The 18,810-nt window shown below is 39.9% G+C and overlaps 1 protein-coding gene across 1 annotated transcript in view; it reads left to right on the plus strand.

The window, feature by feature from the left end:
• Window positions 1-209: 209 nt before the first annotated feature.
• The window catches only part of Prlr (prolactin receptor), a 118,936-nt gene continuing 100,335 nt past the window's right edge, over window positions 210-18,810 (plus strand). The window contains exon 1 of the mRNA XM_013018547.1: window positions 210-296. The gene's annotated coding sequence lies outside the window, so the exon portion shown is untranslated. The remainder of the gene's footprint in view (window positions 297-18,810) is intronic.

The raw sequence follows: 18,810 nt of genomic DNA on the forward strand, positions 1-18,810 counted from the left end.
AGAACTATCTGAGACAAAATTCCATTCATATATTTTTTCAGCAAGAGATTTGTCTCAGCTTCCCTACTCCCATGAGGTGCTGTGATAAAATCCTCGACAGTTTAATTTGCAGGTCAATCATTAACAATGGGCTGCACCTTTCAGCAGGTTGTAAAGGATGACTGGTTAAGCAGCAGCGTTTCTTCTCTGTAGGAAATGCACAGGAGAATGTCACTTGCCCTCCAGACTCCTAACCAAGATGTGGCAGGCTCCAGCCAGGCATGTGGGCGAGGTGACAGACTGCACGACCACCACAGGTGAGAGGTGTGGCTGCCCCTCCTGTCCACTCTGATTCCCTCCTTTCACAATTTCTATCCGTGTGGAACTCAGAATGGGCAGGGATGATGTGTGACTAGGATGTGGATGACGTCAAAAAGGGTCTATGGGCTGACCCATGTTTTAACAAAAGATGAGTATGAGGACAGTATGTTCACTTACAGAACCAACACAGAGGTTCCTTACACACATGGGAAGTTCCACAGAGAAAGTATGGGTCAGGCCTGGGATCAAAGCTCAGTGTAATTGCACACTGGTCACATGATAGACTGGGTCTTCTAGAAGATAAAAGATATATTAGTGTAGAGTTGAGAACAGCTCCAGATCTTACTAGAAAGCAAAGAAAAGCCAGATCATGAATATGGAACAGCCATTATAATCTTTGCCAGAGTGAGGTCTAGATGAGTTGGTCTGATTTTGTTTTGGACAGATTTCCTGTTTTGAGGCAGTCTTGGGTTTGCAGAAGAAATAGAAAGTTCCCATATGACCAACCATCTTGCTTCCAAAATTTTCTCTATTATATATTATATATATGGCATTCATGTGACAATTTGAATCCATGTTGACATGTTATTATTAACTGAACTACTCCATGGGTTATTAGAGTTTTGTGCTGAACAGTTTTATGGATTTTAATAAATTCTTAATGGCAAATATACAACATGACAATCTCAAATAGGGTAATTTCATTGCTCTGAGATCCCCAAAGCTCTGACCAGCCACTGATCTTATTACTGGCTCTACTTTTTGCTTTTGGAAAATCTTATGTTGTTGGAATTACATCGAATGTGACCTTTGCACTGTGGTGTCTTTCTCTTAACAATATGCTTTCAGTGTCTTCTCTATCTTTCTGTAGTGAGTCTCTTTTGAGCACTGAGTTGTATTTCATTTTATGGATGTACTATAGTTTGTTTACCCATTTGGGCATATATAATAGAAAAAATGAGAAAGAGGAAAGAAGAGTAAACATCAAGAGATATGGGATGCAATAAATACAAGAAGGATGGAAGGCAAAAGTGGGAAAGCAAGCTAGAGAGATGAGCACAGAACCCATACAAAAGTAGCAGGGTTCTTTTTTGTATGTATTTTTTATTGTAAAAATATTGCACAGAAGGGTTATAGTTACATGAGTAAGGTAATGACTACATTTTCTATCGAGCATTGTTACCTCCTCCTTTGTTTTTCCCCTACCATCCCTTCATTTCCTACCTCCCCAACTCCTCCTCCACACTGAAGTTGCAAAGTTCATGTTCAACATAGCGTCTTGTACATCTCATTGTTTCAGTGGGTCAGCCTGTATCCTTATTTCAGTATTTTGTTATTTCCCTTCAGAGATGGCAAGATTCTTTAGACCAAAGTTCAGTGAGAGAAGCCAGTTCTTCGCTGACCTCTGCTAGGTGTTAGGTATCACATTAGCTTTGTCCTGAGTATCCCCACACATTGTAGGCATGAAACTGATATCTACTGAACCAACTAAGCCTGCAAGAGCATTTCTACAAATTGACCTCCTTCAGACACCAGAAGAGCAGTGGCCTCCAAGATACCTGAGCCAGCCATGTTGGCAGGTTGAAGCTGCTTCTCAGGGTAGTCTATCTATCACATGTGATGAAACAAAACTTCTCTAATAGCACTGCCCCTCTTCCTTCCTAACCTCTGCTCCTGCTTTGTGAAGTGCTCTACGGATAAAACCAAAGGATTCATCCTTCAACCTAACAACAAAGGCAGTAGAATTCACCCGAACAGTCCCCATGGCATGGGGAGACCAAGCAGGATGAATGACTTGAGTGCTAAGAAATCTCTGTGAGGGGCTGGGAAGGTGGTTCATGGTAGAGCACTTGCCTTGCATGCCTGAGGCCCTGGGTTCAATTCCTCGCCACCACATAAGCAAAAAGAAAAAAGCCGGAAGTGGCGCTGTGGCTCAAGTGGTAGAGCGCTAGCCCTGAGCTGAAGAGCTGAGGGACAGCGCCCAGGCCCAGAGTTCAGGCCCCATGACTGGAACCAAAAGAAAAAAATCTCTGTGAGAGGAAGATGAGCCAGCTGTGCTTTCTTTTTTTTAATGCACAAATATCAAGTAATCTTCATGATAAATGGTACATTCTGACTATCTAAGTAGAGGGAGGGAAATCTACAATATTTCTGTATATTCTATTTAAATTTGCTTTTGTGAAATAAGAACAAGAAAGTAAAATGTTTGCCATCAAAACATAATAGAAAATTAAAGGGAGACCCACCATTCAGAAAGCTATTTTCAAGGACTCTAATTCTCACTGCTTAACTGAAGGCCAATCCCAGTGATGAAGATAGCTAAATGATGGTCTAAATGCTGTCTTCTGGCATATCTACACCATCTGCTCTCTTTTGTTGCCATATTTCTTCTTTAATAAGCTTTCCCATAATCTTTACTTATGTTTGCTTATTACTAAATTCTTTATTTTGTGTGGTAGTAGAGGAAAGAAAGACCACAAGCTTGGGACTGTGCTTCTTCCTTTTTTTGTTCAAAAAGGCTATATTCTGCAAGTTAAGTTAATGACCTTTATGGTATTCTTGATGGCTCTTGATATCCAAAAGGTATGTTATTTGTGCAAATGTCATTTTTTATCTAAGATCAGAGATTAATATCTTTTATTTATTCAATAAATGTGACATACAAGTAATATGTTAAAATACATGTAATTCGTGGAAGCTTTACCCAATTCAAAAATTTCTAGAGGATGAAATAAGATGACAGCCAAACAATAGGGAATCGCCACAGCTCTCTCTAACCAAACAGAGATCTGGGTTCATATCACACACTTCTCCCCAAAAGACTGACAACACAAATATACAAACAAGCAGAGAGTCATGGGAACAGAAAAATACCTTATCACTTCTACACATAAGAAGAGAAAATCACGAAAAGCTCTCCCCCCATTCCCTAATCCACTCCAGCTGGGCCTTCTGAAGGACAAAAACTTCCATGAATCTATAGCAGTAGCCTTCATGCTGTGATGTGGGTGCATGCCCAGACTCAAGGTACAGCTAGCAATCTGGACAGAGACAGACCTTTAAGTAACTGAATAATTCAGCTAGAATTATCAGGACCGATAGAAATTGGCCCGTTAATCTTTCGCCCACTTATTTACCAGGCAGTTGTTTCTTTGAGGATTTGTTGTTGGGGAATTTAATTTTTTGAGTTCCAGGTATATTTTTTTATTGTGAAAATACTGTACAGAGGGGTTACAATTACATGGGAAAGATAATGAGTGCATTTCTTATCAAGCAATGTAGCCTCCTTCTTTGTTTCCCCTTCCCATCCCTTCCCATCCTCCCCCCATACTCCCCACCCAATCCTCCTCCCCCCACCAAAGTTGTAAAGTTTATTTTTGACATAACGACTTGTACATCTCATTGTTGCAATGGTTCCACCTGTATCCCTATTTAAATGATTTGTTTTTCCCCTTCCCCTCCACAAATTATACCAACATCAAATAAAGTGAAAGCAGGGGTTATACCGTGGGGAAGGGACATACAAAGCAACAAAAAAATCTTATAAATGTGTTAGAAACAATTGCATGAAAGAAAAAGACATTTGAATACATATCTTAGGGTTCATTTCCCTAACATTAACTTATCTGACCTTTTCTGCTTGACTCAGACATATACTAGTTATTGCAAATAAGGGAAACCATGGGACCTATGTTTCTTTGGGCCTGGCTTACTTCAACTTAAGATGATTTTTTTCAAGTCTTTCCATTTCCTAACAAATGGAGCAATGTCATTCTTTCTGATGAAGGCATAGAATTCCATGTGTATATATATTCCACATTTTCTTGATCCATTCATCTACTGAGGGGCATCTGGGTTGGTTCCATATCTTAGCTATGGTAAATAATGCTGCAATAAACATAGTTGTGTTCATTTCTGGGTTTTCAATTCTATTCCATTGGTCCTGAGGTCTGATCTTGTGCCAGTACTATGGCTTTGTAGTAGAGTTTGAAATTTGCTATTGATATTCCTCTAGCACTGATCTTTCTGTTAAGGATCAATTTTGCTATTAGGGGGTCTTTTATTGTTCCATATGAATTTTTGGATTGCCTCTTCTATTTCCATGAAGAATGAGGTTGGAATATTGATATCGCATTGAATTTGTACATAGCCTTGGGAGGTATTGCCATTTTCACGATGTTGATCCTTCCAGTCCAGGAGCATGGGAGGAACTTTCTAAGTTCTGTTTTGATTTCCATTTTCAGGTTTTTAAAGTTTTCATCATAGAGTTCCTTCACTTCTTTAGTTAAGTTAATTCCTAGGTATTTTATTTTTTGTGGAGCTATTACAAATGGAGTTGCTTTCCTGATTTCAGCCACGCTTTTCTCATTGTTGGCATACAGAAAAGCCATTGATTTTTGAGTATTAATTTAATACCTTGCTACTTTGCCAAAGTTCTGAATCAGCTCAAGTAATTTGTGAGTGGAGTCCATGGGATTCTTTAAATACAAGATCATGTCATCTGCAAAGAAGGAAAGTTTTACTTCATCTTTCCCTATTTGGATCCCTTTCTGTTTGCATTTTGTCTTATTGCTGTAGCTAGGCATTCTAATACTAGATTGAAGAGAAGTGGAGAGAGTGGACATCCTTGTCTTGTTCCTGAGTTAAGAGGAAATGGCTTTAGTTTTTCACCATTAAGTATAATGCTGGCATCCAGGCTCTGGTGGCTCACACCTGTAATCCTAGCTACTCAGGAAGCTGAGATCTGAAGATCACGGTTCAAAGCCAGGAAAGCCCATGAGACTTTATTTCCAATAAACCACTAGAAAAGCAGAAGTGGCGCTGTGGCTCAAGCGATAGAGTGCTTGCCTTGAGCTGAAGAGCTCGGGGACAGGGCCCAAGCCCAGAGTTCAAACCCCGTGACCAACAAAAAAAATGTGTAATGCTGGCTGTAGGTTTGTCATATACAGCCTTTATTGTATTGAGGAATGTTCCATGGATTCCTAATTTTTCCAGAGTCTTCATCACAAAGTGTTGTTGCAAGAGAGCTTATCTTGTGTCCTGTGTCGTTGGTCTTATTTTCAAAATCACTACTTAAAATCAGGTTTTCTCTCAAGGCATGGTGGTACTGTGCCTTGATACTCAGATCCCTTCTTCTCTGTTTGGTGACATGAATATATAAGCCCAGTGTGATAAGTTTTTTGCTTTGGATCTGTTGTATCATATCCACCTTTGTGCTCACATGACTTACACAGCATAAAGCTAGAGAACATTTGAGAATTTATCTGAAAGAAAAAAGTTGGGAGTTACTTTGCCCAAAGCGTGATTGCAGGATGGGACACACACACACACACACACACACACACACACACACACACATCTTTCTTCTTATTCCCATATCTATTTATGGAATTAGGGAAATTGAGACCTAGACAGCTAAATATATGTAGGTAGTAGAGACAGGGGCATTGGACTGACCATGGAGTGGCTGCCTTTTCTTCTCAGAGTCTCCTGAGTGACAATCCCTGAAGGAGCACATGACCATGATAGGGAGGGGTCCAGGTGGCCTCATGTGCTCTCCATGTGCTGGTGTAGAACTCTCCAAAAATTAGGGAAGTGGAACTTCATGCCACCAGAAACACTAACAGGAGAATCAGACTCATACCTCAGTATATATATTGGCCTCAGAATACCTGGCTTCTCCTAACAATTCAGCATCTGGCCATTTCTGCTGTACTTGGGACATCTCTCAGGCATTTCTTCCACTTATGGGTTTTCCAATAGAAGCAGAGTTCCTACAAATAAGTCATTTGTATCTGGGGGGAGGTATAGCTCAGTAGTAGAGTGCTTATCTAGCATGTATCAGGTCCTGGGTTCAATCTTATATACCTTGGAGGACGGTTCTATATATCCAAAATATTCTATGAAAAAGAGACAGGGTTTGTGGTCTCACAAGAATCTATATTTTCATGGAGCATCTGATATTCAGATGTTAACAAAAACAGAACTTTTATCGCAGTTTCTTCTTCCTCTGCATTTGCATTCATGCCTGGGAAGAACTGGTTATGAAAATTTGGGGCCAAGTCTAGCATTCATGATGAAGAGGCAGAAATTAAGAAATAAAGCTCACTGTTGCTCTGTCTTGGGAATGTGACTCATTCACCACATGAAATCTCCCTCCTTCTCCTCCCACCCATACTTTCTCCCTCACTTTGCAGATTTCTCTCTAAAGTTAGCTCCTTTGATCTTGTTCCATGCCCCCTTTTTTCTGCCCCACCCAGGATTTTCTCAGTCATAAATATTAAAGCACATTTAAATATCCACTCATGATGAAAGTAAAGCTACAGTGTGAGTACTGGGGTTCCAGAGAGTCAAGAGATGGGGGTGGAGTAACAGAGAACAGTGTGGAGAATGGCATTCCAAGGCTGACACTAAGAAGGCTTCACAAGAAGCCTTAAATTTTTAGGGACAAAGGACAGGAACTTAAGAGAAATTATAGGGATGTGACTCTTGCTATGTCCTTGACCTATGTGTCTCTCATTCACTCATAATTTCTTCAAGTAGATTGATTGAGCACCAATTATAGAATAGTTAGTGATAAAAAGTCAGTACAAATACAAAATAGTAATAAACCAGTTAGTGATACAAAGATGAATGGAACATAGTCCTGCCTCTAAGAGGCTGGTGGTTGAAAAAGGTCTGTGGGCCTATTATGGAGATAACAAAGTACGATGAGGTCTAAGATCTTATGGGACACTAGAGAGAAGGTCTAGATCATGTGCTGAGTTGTAAAGAATTCTTCAGGATGAAACATACAGTTGGGAGGAAGAAGACTATGGATAGTGTGATTCCAGAAGAAGGAGCCCATTATAAGAGCAGAATTGAGGAAGTACAGTGGTAGTTGGAAAATTGGAATCAGGGAGCTGGAACACAGAGTAATTTGGCCTGGAAAGAAGTTAGACTTGGGACAAAAAAGCAATAAACTCAGGATGGGCTTGAGGCTGAAGGTAGGGAAGATGAGGGGAGTGCTGCAAGCAGGAGAGGTGAATCTCAGACTTGAGTTTGCAGAAAGCACAGTCTGGCTGAAATGTGGAAAATAGCTTAGAGGGATTTAAGTAGAGACGTAGAGAACCCATAGGATGTTTTTTCAGGGATTGCAAAATGACACTCCTTCAACAACTTTTCCTTGTCTTAGAGAAAGCATATGGGAGAAAGGCCTTCTTTAAAAAAATTATTTTTACTATCATTAAATAGTTACATGAAGGGGTTTCGACTCAATATGTGAATTGATGTGCATAAAACATCTAGATCAGTCAAGCCCCACGACCGACAAAAAAAAAATCTAGATCATTGTCATTACTACCTTCCATCCTTGTCCCCTTCCCAACTTATCCCAATCCCCTATCCCCTCATTTCCTAGCTCCATTTGTTTATGGGAATAAACACATCGAGTATCATGACTCTATTCTCCTCCATCTCTCCATTCATCTGTGCCCCTCCTCTTCCTCTTAACACTCACTCCTCAGACAAGACAAATTTCAGCCTCCTGGTATTCATTTTGTTAAACTGTTAATTGTTCAAAGGAGTTCCATCACGAAAAAAAGATCACCCTATATATACCAAACTTTAGTCAGTTTGATAGTGTGTATATGCACATGACCCACATTTATTTTTCATATATGATTATATTTCAGATCTAATTTCTACATATTTGAGAAAATATGTCTTTTGTCTCCATGGTTTGATGTGATTCACTTAGTATCATTTTTTGCAGGCCCATCCATTTCCCTGCAAATGATGTATTTGTTACTCTTCCTGATGGATGAATAAAATTCCATTGTATGCAAACATACCCAGATATACCCACATATATATGTATGTGCTTGTACACATAGTATGATTGTATTATGTATGTACGATTATATATGACTATCTATATTATATATACTATATATAGTATGATTATACACAGACACACATTGAGAAAAGATTTCTTGAAGCCAACTCAGTCATTTATTACATCATTTCTGGCTGTTGATAACTAGAATGACTTTTACAGTCACCTGCCTGTGAAATCACTACCATGTAAATATTTCCTCAGCCTCTATTGGGAAGAATTCTAAGTGTACATACAATTATCACTTGTTCTAGCACAGAGTACTAGGACATGATGGACTCACAAGGGAAACACCATTAATGAGCTACCATACCAAAATACCATGAACAGGGTGAGTTGCTCGTACTACAGAAATATATCATGTAATGACTAGAGATCTCAAAGCTGAATTCAAAGCATTGCAAGTGTTGTTAGTATCTGTGAAGAAGGATTTTTCCCCTAGATTCTCAAGGTTTGCTGATAAAATCATCATGCTGATTTCTGTCTTTATTGATACATGGCATTGTGCAGTGTGTGTGTGTGTGTGTGTGTGTGTGTGTGTGTGTGTGTGTGTGTCCAAACTGTGCTGTTTTTTTTCTGTGCTAATATCAACACTTGACCTCAGAAGTTCGTCTTTCTTGGCTTTCTTGCTGAGCCAATTTTCCATCATGTGAGCTATATACTTCCACTATCAGGCTTTTCATCGGTTATTTTAGAGATCAAATCTCATAGGTTTCTCTGCCTTGATGCAATTTCAAACTGTGATCCTTTGGATCTTAGCTTCCTGAGTAGTTAGGAGGAAGACACTGGCAATCAGCTCAAATTCAGTTTTTTAAATAATAACATGTCATCTTTTGTTAGGACCAACCCTAGTGACTTCATCTTAACTAATGATATCTGCAATGAACTTATTTCCAAATTAAATCCTATTCTGAGATGTTGAGTGTTAAGATTTCAATGTATGAATGTGGAATGATAAATGGGGGATGATACAATACAACCCAAATACACCAAATAAAGTGTTCAGTCAGAGACAAGGGAGTCAGTGCCTGTGAAGCACTTGAAACAGTGCCTGGATTTAGCATTTTCTCAATAAGTCTCAGGCCATGCCAAATTTAAATAAAATACTTCCAGGACAGCACATGACATTGATATTCAGTTGGTTTAAACCAAGGTAGGTTCACCAGTCATTTATAGCTTACAGTTTTTGTGATTTGGGTCATGGCTTATGCAATACCATCAAGGCATTTAAAATAATACTACAGACTAAGAGGTTCCATAAGAAAGGATCAATGTAATGAAGTCTGCCTTTCCCTGACCTCCAAGCGCTCAATGTGAGAGTTCCCAGAGGGAGAAGAAACCTTTTTTTAAGAAGGAAAACCAGTGGAGGCCTGTCTTCCTGACATACACACACACACACACACACACACACACACACACACACACACAAGCAAGCTTCTGGCTGTCTGCACTTCACCCATATATGCCAGGGCAGAGACAATACACTGAGCCTTAAAGAGAAGCTCACTAGAGTGTCCTGGGAAGGGCTGATCCCCAACTTCCTGGAGGAGCCGTGGACATGGTAAAAGTGTCTTGTTCTTCTCAGATCATACCAGAATCATCTTTGTAAAAATAAATAAGGTGTGTTGATTTGTATATGTAGATGATAAAACAAAGCTTGGCCCCTGAATGAATTCTAGGTAGGGAGGAGAAGGTAAGCTGCTGAAATTAACAATAGCTAGACCTAGAGAAATGTCCAGGTATAACAAGTTTCTTCTCAGTGAGCCCCAAGTGGCTTCTGAGGGCTCCTAAGGGGCCTATAGTAGCAGGAGAATAAGGAGACAGAACCTGCTTCATGAAGGAGTTAGCTGGCTGGATAGGCCAAAGTCAAACTGAGCTGCCACTTGCAAGGCCAGTGAATGATTAGGGATGCATGTTTTGGTTAAGGAAGGAACCAGCAGGGTTATGGTCCACTGAGAGGTTCTGATGGGGCTGTCATTTCAGTTAATTCAGCTCAGAAATACGGGTTCCTGGCATCCAAGGCCAAGGCCTGGAGCTCTCTGCTTGATGCTGGAATTCCTGTGTTTGCTTTCACTGAGATTTCTGGTTCCAGTAGGCAAAGCCTGGTGCAGGAAACAGCCTGCTTTCCTTGATTCTGCTACCCCAAAGTGGTAGGATCTTGGACAAATGACTTAACCTTACTGGACTCTGTTTCTATTCTTTCCTTTATTATTTGAAGAGTGTGAAGTCATAAAAATCATAGACTTGACTTGCTGAAAAGAAATCTTAGGAATATAGTTCAGTCCATTTTGTAAATAAGGGACATGAAGGTTAAGAGTTAAGAGACTTTATAAGTACATTAAAAAGAACAGCAACAAAGGTAAAACCTCTTGTGTCCCTATCTTGGGGTTCATTTCACTTAGCATCAGGTTATATGGTCATATGTACATAGCTTTTGACCTCTTCTGCTTGTCCTAGACATATACTAGTAATTGCAGATAAGGGAAACCGTGGAACTTACGTTTCTTTGAATCTGACTTACTTCACTTAATATAATATTTTCCAAGTCTTTCCATTTCCTAACAAATGGGGTGCTGTCATTATTTCTGATGGAGGCATAGAATTCCATTGTGTGTGTGGTGTGTGTGTGTGTGTGTGTGTGTGTGTGTGTGTGTATACATACATATATATATATATATATATATATATATATATATCACAGTTTCTTGATCCATTCATCTACTGAGGGGCATCTGGGTTTGTTCCATATCTTAGCTATGGTGACTAATGCTGCAATAAATATCGTTGTGCTGGTAGCTTTAATATTTTTTTGTTTCTTTGTATGTTCTTCCCCCATGGTACAACCTTTGTTGTCACTGTATTTGACTCCGATGTCCTGCATCTTGTATATACATTTTTTCTAATTTGGGGAGGGGAAGGGAAATAACAAAATGCTGAAATAAGGATATAGGATGACCCATTGTAACAATAAGATGTACAAGATAGTATGTTGAAAATGAATTTTACAACTTTGGGGAGGGGTGAGAGAGGGGAGGGAGGAGTTGTGAAAGTGGTAGGAGAAAAATAAAGGAGGGTATAACAATGTTCAATAGGAAATGAACTCATTAACTTGTTCATATAGCTGTAACCCCTCTGTACAGTATTTTTAAAATAAAAATATATATTAAGAAAAAAAGAGTTAAGAGACTGAAGCTGAGTACCTGTAGCTCACACTTGAGATCTTAGCTACTCAGGAGGCTGAGATCTGATAGTCATGGTTCAAAGCCAGCCCAGGCAGGAAAGTTTAATCTCCAATTAAACACCAAAAAAATCAGAAGTGGAGCTATAGCTCAAAAGTGCTGGAGTGCTAGTCCTGAGCAAAAGAGCTTAGGAACCATGCTGAGGCTCTGAGTTTAAGCCCCAGTACTAGCACTAAACAAAATGAGTTAGCAGACTTGAATCGCAATTACAAAGCCAAGGAAAGACAAAATAACCTAGAACATAAGTGTCTAGACATTTACCTAGAACCCATTCCGTAAATGCATATCTGCAAGAAAGTTTATATTTACTCCTATATTTCTGGAGCAAATAGTCTTTCCCCGCCACACACACTTTTCATTAGCATCAATCAGATGTACGTGCAGGTTAGATGTTGACATGTCCAGATATGCATGTAACATACCTTGGTCTGACTCACTCTTTCCATTATGCTCCCTCCTCCCCTTTTCTTACTCCCTAAATCAATCTCAACGAATGAAGCTGATAGTCTTGAACTCATTTAACAGATAAGCAAACTGGCTTGCTCAAGGTCCTCCAGCTGCTGAGGCAGGAAAGCCAGGACTTTGCGTGTTTCCTTCTGTATATCATACGCCTCCAATTATACTGAGACAGTCCTGGTCACATCCCTCCCATTGTTGTCCTGATCTAGGCTGATATCAATTTCAATAGAATGAACATCTGGTTCTTGAGATCAGGTTTAGTCATCTCAGAGGTAGGGACAAACAAGCAAGAATATTTATTCCAATCAGCTCAGAAAAGTAGTATTCAGCTTCTCGGTGGACATTGTTTCTCAATGGATGAAGAGCTTTCTTAAACAAATATATTTTATGAATCTGATACCAGATTCCTAAACAAGCCAGTCAGGAGACATTCTAATGTGGGTTTGCTGCTCGCTGCCTTGATGCTCCCCAATGAGGTCTTTATGCTGGCTCTCCTTCCTCTCATTATCTTTGACTGAGGACCAGGGACATCAAGATACATGCCCCTTGAGTAGTACCAGCTCCTCTCAGAGCCTTAGAAGAAGTTTCTTCCACCGGGAGAAGTGTGGCTTCAACGAGGCATCAGCTTCTCCTCGGAGGGTAAGAGCTCATGACAACCTCGCTCTCCATGTATCACCACACAACAGCAATATGAGCCAAAAAGTCATTTTAAATCGTTCAGCAAAAAGGTGAAACTAAATCTGGTGCAGTTAATTTTACTGATCTATCCCATAAATCCTAATACAATCTAAATGTTATTTTGGTGTGTAATAACGTAGCTATTCATAAAGTATTTCCCAGTCCCTTTCAGATACTAAGTCTTAAAAATCCAGCATGGGTTTCACACTGCCAGCAAACTCAGAGAGTATCAGCTGCATCGCAAAGCCCTGGAGCCATGTGTGGCTATCAGCTACTGTGTAGGACAGTACGAGTCGAGAAACAAGAACACTGAGGCTTACGACATGCCAGGAGTCCAATGGACGCTGAGTTCCTTTTAATCAAGATCCTTGATTAGTCTAAGAACACTAACATCTTTTGTTATACTCATTCTGCTCCAGGGGTCCTGAACGAAGACAGAGCCGGCAATCAGGACTCTCTTCCCCATAAGCCAGCACCTGGCTGGTCTCAGGCAGACACCTGGCTTGCCATTGCCCCTCCACAAGGCTCACTGTTAGTTCTGCTAGTTCTCAGCAGTGGGTACAGAAGGTAGGATCTCTGCCTTCTGAACCGGGCAGGACTATGACTCCTTTGGCTTAGAGTTGCAGAGTTAATTATTAACAACCAGACAGACTCGGAGAATGCCAAGACCAGAGTTTACTGAAAATGAGCCAAGGCTAGGTCTTTCTAGAAATACACGCGTGAGGAGACTTTGTACCCATTGGGTTTGTCCTCCTGATGCAGGGCAGAGAGACACACAAATATAAACAAGAAGGAACGCATGGGTGTTCACTTTAGAGAATTCATTTGGAAGCTTCAGGTTTATTTTTTGTTTTATTTTGGGTAGGAAAGTGAATGTTCCTATTGGACTCAACCGAACAGGTGTTTGGGGAGAATAAAATTGCACCACCTATAAGAAACTGAAGTAGTGTAACCTGACTTGGAACATAATCAAAGAGAATTTCATAACTCTCTAGTTAGGATGGTTTGATAAATAACTCTAAAGAATAAGATTTACAAGATTTTACAAGGTATGAAGTGAACACAGCCTGGAATTTAGATAGGAAAAGCTGTGTTCCATCTCAGAGAATGGATGCGGTATCTGAAATAGGCAGGGCCAGTAGAGAGAGGTTGGCTCTGGCCTACGTCCTGCTAAAATATCATCATTCTAAACTAGTAATGCTTTTATTTACCATCTCTGTGGCCTGGGAACCTAACAAAATGGTTCAATTTCCTCTGGGTCAACAGTCAGAATGACTTATCTGGAAGATGGCATAAACTCACGTAGAATTCCCCCATCCTTAGAACTCTTACCACTCTGTCTCACCTACAGCTTGTGTGTAGTACCCGCCTTGGTGAAGTAAAATCATGACCTGTGAGGGAGGAAACAGGGTGAGGTATATAGGCAGGGTTATTCTTACATGTGGATATAACAGGTGATAATTCTATGCGGTGCAATGAGTATTCTAACCGAGCCTACATCAAGCAGTTATTCACCAGAGCTTTTCTGTTTGTTTGTTTGTTATTCCTTGAACATTTAAGGATCCATAACTTAAAACAAATACTCTTCTGGCTAACCTTTTCATCAACTAATCACCATCAGCAAATGTTTGTATCTTCATAGAGATCTAACAGAGCAATATCTTACGGGAGAGAGCCCAAGAGAAAGGTCAGCTTTATAATGTTCTGCATGTCTGGCCATTGGTGATAGAGCCTCTTGTGACCATGAGTATCACACTCTTTAGAGTGATTTTTTGATAAAAAAATAATAAACTCAAATCATCTCTGGTTTCTTTATTTCCACTGGGAAAATATTTTGAAAGCATTTAGGATTCAAATGAGTGACTTGGTAAAAAAAAAAATAGTGAAGTTCTTCAAAAATCCACAAGCTTTTTTTTCTGTTTCCTAAGAATTACTAGCCCCGGAGCTCTGAACATACATAGGAGGTATAACATGCCCATTTGTCTGTCTACCACTGAACTCAACTAAACTAACACAGGACCAGGATTTCACTGTGAGGTCTTGACCTTCTTGAAGTATGAACAATGAAAAAAAACACATCTAGAGTTTGGGAGATCCATTTGTGTATCCTGAAATCCACAGTCCTTAGTTAGATTAAACAAAACATATGTGATAGGACAGAGAGGGGTGGGAGGGGAGGAGGGAGAGAGAGAGGAAGGGAGGGGAGAGAGAGACAGAGACAGAGACAGACAGAGAGATAGAGAGACAGAGAGACAGACCTTGGCCCAGGAGGCATGCCATGGACCTGTAAACTCGGGTTGAAGGACCAGAAGCATAAGGTAGGAACCTCTTAAAAGCCTTCTCATTTCTGTGATATAACTTTAACAAGGAATATTGTTGCTACTGGCAACTCACAGTGTGTCCAGTGGAGGGCGACAAGGAAACAGGTTGATGAGGTCAGAGAAGGAGCAAAGGCCCTGGCACAGTTTCCCCTGAGGTCTGTGAAGTCTGTCTAGTCTTGGAAGAACTATTTTTATTTTATTTTATTTATTATTATTTTTTTGCCAGTCATGGGGCCTGAACTCTGGGCCTGGGCATTGTCCCTCACCTCTTCAGCTCAAGGCTAGCGCTCTACCACTTGAGCCATAGCTCCATTTCTGGCTTTTTCTGCTTATGTGGTGCTGAGGAATCAAACCCAGGGCCTCATGCATGCAAGGCAAGCGCTCTACCACTGAGCCACCTTCCCAGCCCAGAAGGACTACTTTGTGGAAGAAAGAAGAGTTCCCTTTGCTCCCAATAATAAAAGCAGTGAAAAGAGATTATAGGATGGCAGATTTTCTAGCAATTCAAGCTGCTTGTCAGGACCAGGTTCACTGCTGTGATGCTTTTCCTGGTACTTGATGTTCATACAGCAGCTGGGGTTTAGAAGGCATCAGCCAGGGAGTCAAAAGAGACCAAGAGACTGGAGAACCCCGTGGGTTGTTTCCAACAGTATCAGGATGGTTTTATGCCATTTGGGAATAGGTCTATGTTATTCCAAAAACTGTAATTTCCCACATCAACCATTCTATGATGTAGAGAAAAATCTAGAGAAGCTAAGAAGATTCCAGTGGCTTATATAAATACTTTCTGAAAAGCATACAGAACGCAGTGTGGGTCAGAACATAGTGCCACAGGCCTCAAACCCAGCTGGTACCCTTTATTAGAACACTTAGATAAGTTAGATGGGTCACCTAACTTACTTATGACTTTGCTTTTGTGCTTAGAGATAAATGATAATATTTTCCTCTTGCTGTTATTGTCAGTCTGCAATTGGCTAATGAATCTAATCCATTAACACTATGCCTAACAATAATTGTGCTTGGTGCTTAGTTCAAAGGAAAACTCAGTATTATTTCTTAAGTCCTTGAGAGAATTTGAACTATGCACCATGAGCTTAAAACTTAAGCACAAATCTCTTCTGATTTGTTATCTAATGGAAAGGAAAATTCTATGTGCCTGATTTTTGGAAGTAACGGTCATTTTCTTAGAAACCAATACAGATAGGATAATCCAGTCAGCGGAATGAGTAACTGCTTAGTCCATGACATAAAGGAAAAAGAAATTAGGGCCAGTGGGAACATGCTCAGAGAAAGTTCAAAAAACCACAAAGTTCCTGGGATTTCTAGCAAGTGCTGTGACTATGTTGTAATTTCTTTATTCCCAAGTGAAGCAAAACTGGAGTTTTCACCTAAAGAGGTCAGCAGATGCAGTATCAACGATGTGGCAACATCTAGTTGACACCCTAATTAACTCTACCTGAAACTGTGTTTTTCTCATCATAAGACGCACCTTGCATGGCTCAGTGGTAGAGCACTTGTCTTGCATGCATGAGGTCCTGGGTTTGATTCCTCAGCACCACATAAGCAAAAAGAAAAAAGCCAGAAGTGGCACGTGGCTCAAGCTGTAGAGCGCTAGCCTTGAGCTGAAGAGCTGAGGGACAGCGCCCAGGCCCAGAGTTCAGGCCCCACGACTGGACCCCCCCAAAAAAGATGCACCTTGCTGACTAGGGGAAAGGAAGAAATGCTGGAAGAGGGGTTATGCTACATTGCTTGGGGGCTGCCTATTTGCAGTTTATCCATGAATCTACACCCATTTCTCCCTCCTTTGGTATATAAGTTTCCCAGGGTCTGGGAAATTTTAGTAAACTGGCAGTTAATGAAAGGAAGAGGAGGAAAATCCCAAGTGTCCCTCTCAATATGCAGCTCTTCAGTTCCTGCCTGCTCCTTTGTCTAAATGAAATAGGTCGCTGGGGGGAAAATGCAAAGGCTCCCTGGTGTCAAGTAAAATGTTTTCCAGTCCTAAGGGGTGACACCACTTTGTTTCTGCACAGACAAAGACAGCTCTCTATCCTAACACCAAATGATCAATTGCATGTGACAGAATGACCTTATTTTTTAATCTTTTAGTCAATATAGAAACCACAGACAACTCCCAGAGTCTATTTGGACTCTGGATGGTGCCAAGAATGAACGAGTAAATTGATTCCTTTTGTTTTGAATTGTCTATAAAACTAACATTATTTTAAAACTATTAAGAATTGTTTGCTTCATTCATGCACTCCAGGGTCCAATTTTGCACTTGAGCAATAGGTGCTAATCATTCACAAATACTCATCACCTAGAGCTCTCCAAATTGTTGCACACAGATTCCAATCGTCAAACGTTGAGTGAGGAGGAAATGCGGGTTCAAATCTGAGTGTCGGGTTGAAGTTATTTCTTCTGATTGGTTTGTTCTTCATTATTATTATTAATAGTAATAATCATAATAACCTTTAAGTAGTTGTACAAAGGGATTTCAATTCAACAGTCATTTTATAAATACAATGCATGTAGATCAATGTCACCTCTTTTGTCATTCTCCTTCATCTTTTCCAATCCAACATCCCTCAAATTTTCTAGCTTTATGTATACATATGTATATGTATACATATATATCTATACATGTATATATGTATAGATATATATGTATACATATTATTCAATATTGTGGGCCTTTTTCTTTATTGATTTGTTCACTAATGTTACTATTCTTTTATTGTTTGTGATACTAAGAGTTAACTCTATCTGCACAGAAATCTTTCTGCTCTATAGAACATTGCACAACTTACTTTGAAAAAGGAAAACTATTTCTTCTGGCAATAACACTTAGCATAAAGAGGCACTCTTTGGCCAGTTACCCATAGTTTTTACTTCTTTAGGCCAACAATTATAAGTTGTTTCTTATATGGCCAAGCTCATACAGAGACAGTGGTTCTATGTGGCAAAATTCTCTCCACAGAAGTTTCATCTGTATGGAATTTACATACTGATCTATAAAGAATGCCCACAAAGCCCCTTGGCATAAGATCATAGCCGACCCTACTAAGTACAGCTTTAGAATGTAGTTTTCTTAGACATAAGAAGGAAATGAAATTTCTGGAGTGAATTATATAAGTCTCCTCTTTTTCCCTTGTTCACATAGAATTGCACTTAATTGGTAAATGAGTTCTAAGGAGAACTGGATACTGCAAATTGGTGTTATTTAATCTGTTAGGTTTTGGGGGAGGGCTCTTAGAAAAATAACAGTCTGAGAGGCAGCTCTCACTTCCTAGGCATTTGCCTAGAAATATTTTTAAACTTAATGGTTATATTTAATAATTTGAAGTGAACACAAGTGCACAGCACCTCTGTCTCTGCCAAACCATTCTCTCATTGTTCCTTTTCCTGTTGGAAGGTATGGCTCATCCTCCTCTTTGATGAAGTAACACCTAACTGCTAACACCTTATTAACTGAAAATAATGCTTTAACTAGTTATTGAATATGATTTTGATACGTGTTAACCCTTGATGAGGTCACCATTGGTCAAATAAATGGGTTGGTCATTGGAATTTCTATGTACAATAAACTTTATCAGCAGGGATTAACTGCTTTAAAGATATCCAATTACATGTACAATTACATGTACATGTACATGCTATTAGGACAAACTTTCATTCTGCAAAATGGCAGAAATTTAGGGCTTTACTGAACTTGTTTTTATTACTAACATAGTTAACAACTACTCTCAAAAATATTTTTAGGGCTGGGAAGGTGGCTCAGTGGTAGAGCGCTTGCCTTGCATGCTCAAGGCCCTGGGTTCGATTCCTCAGCACCACATAAGCAAAAAGAAAAAAAGCCGGAAGTGGCACTGTGGCTCAAGTGGTAGAGTGCTAACCTTGAGCTGAAGAGCTGAGGGACAGCACCCAGGCCCAGAGTTCA

Source organism: Dipodomys ordii, unplaced genomic scaffold, assembly GCF_000151885.1.
Source record: "Dipodomys ordii isolate 6190 unplaced genomic scaffold, Dord_2.0 Scaffold41, whole genome shotgun sequence".
Classification (NCBI taxonomy): Eukaryota; Metazoa; Chordata; class Mammalia; order Rodentia; family Heteromyidae; genus Dipodomys; species Dipodomys ordii.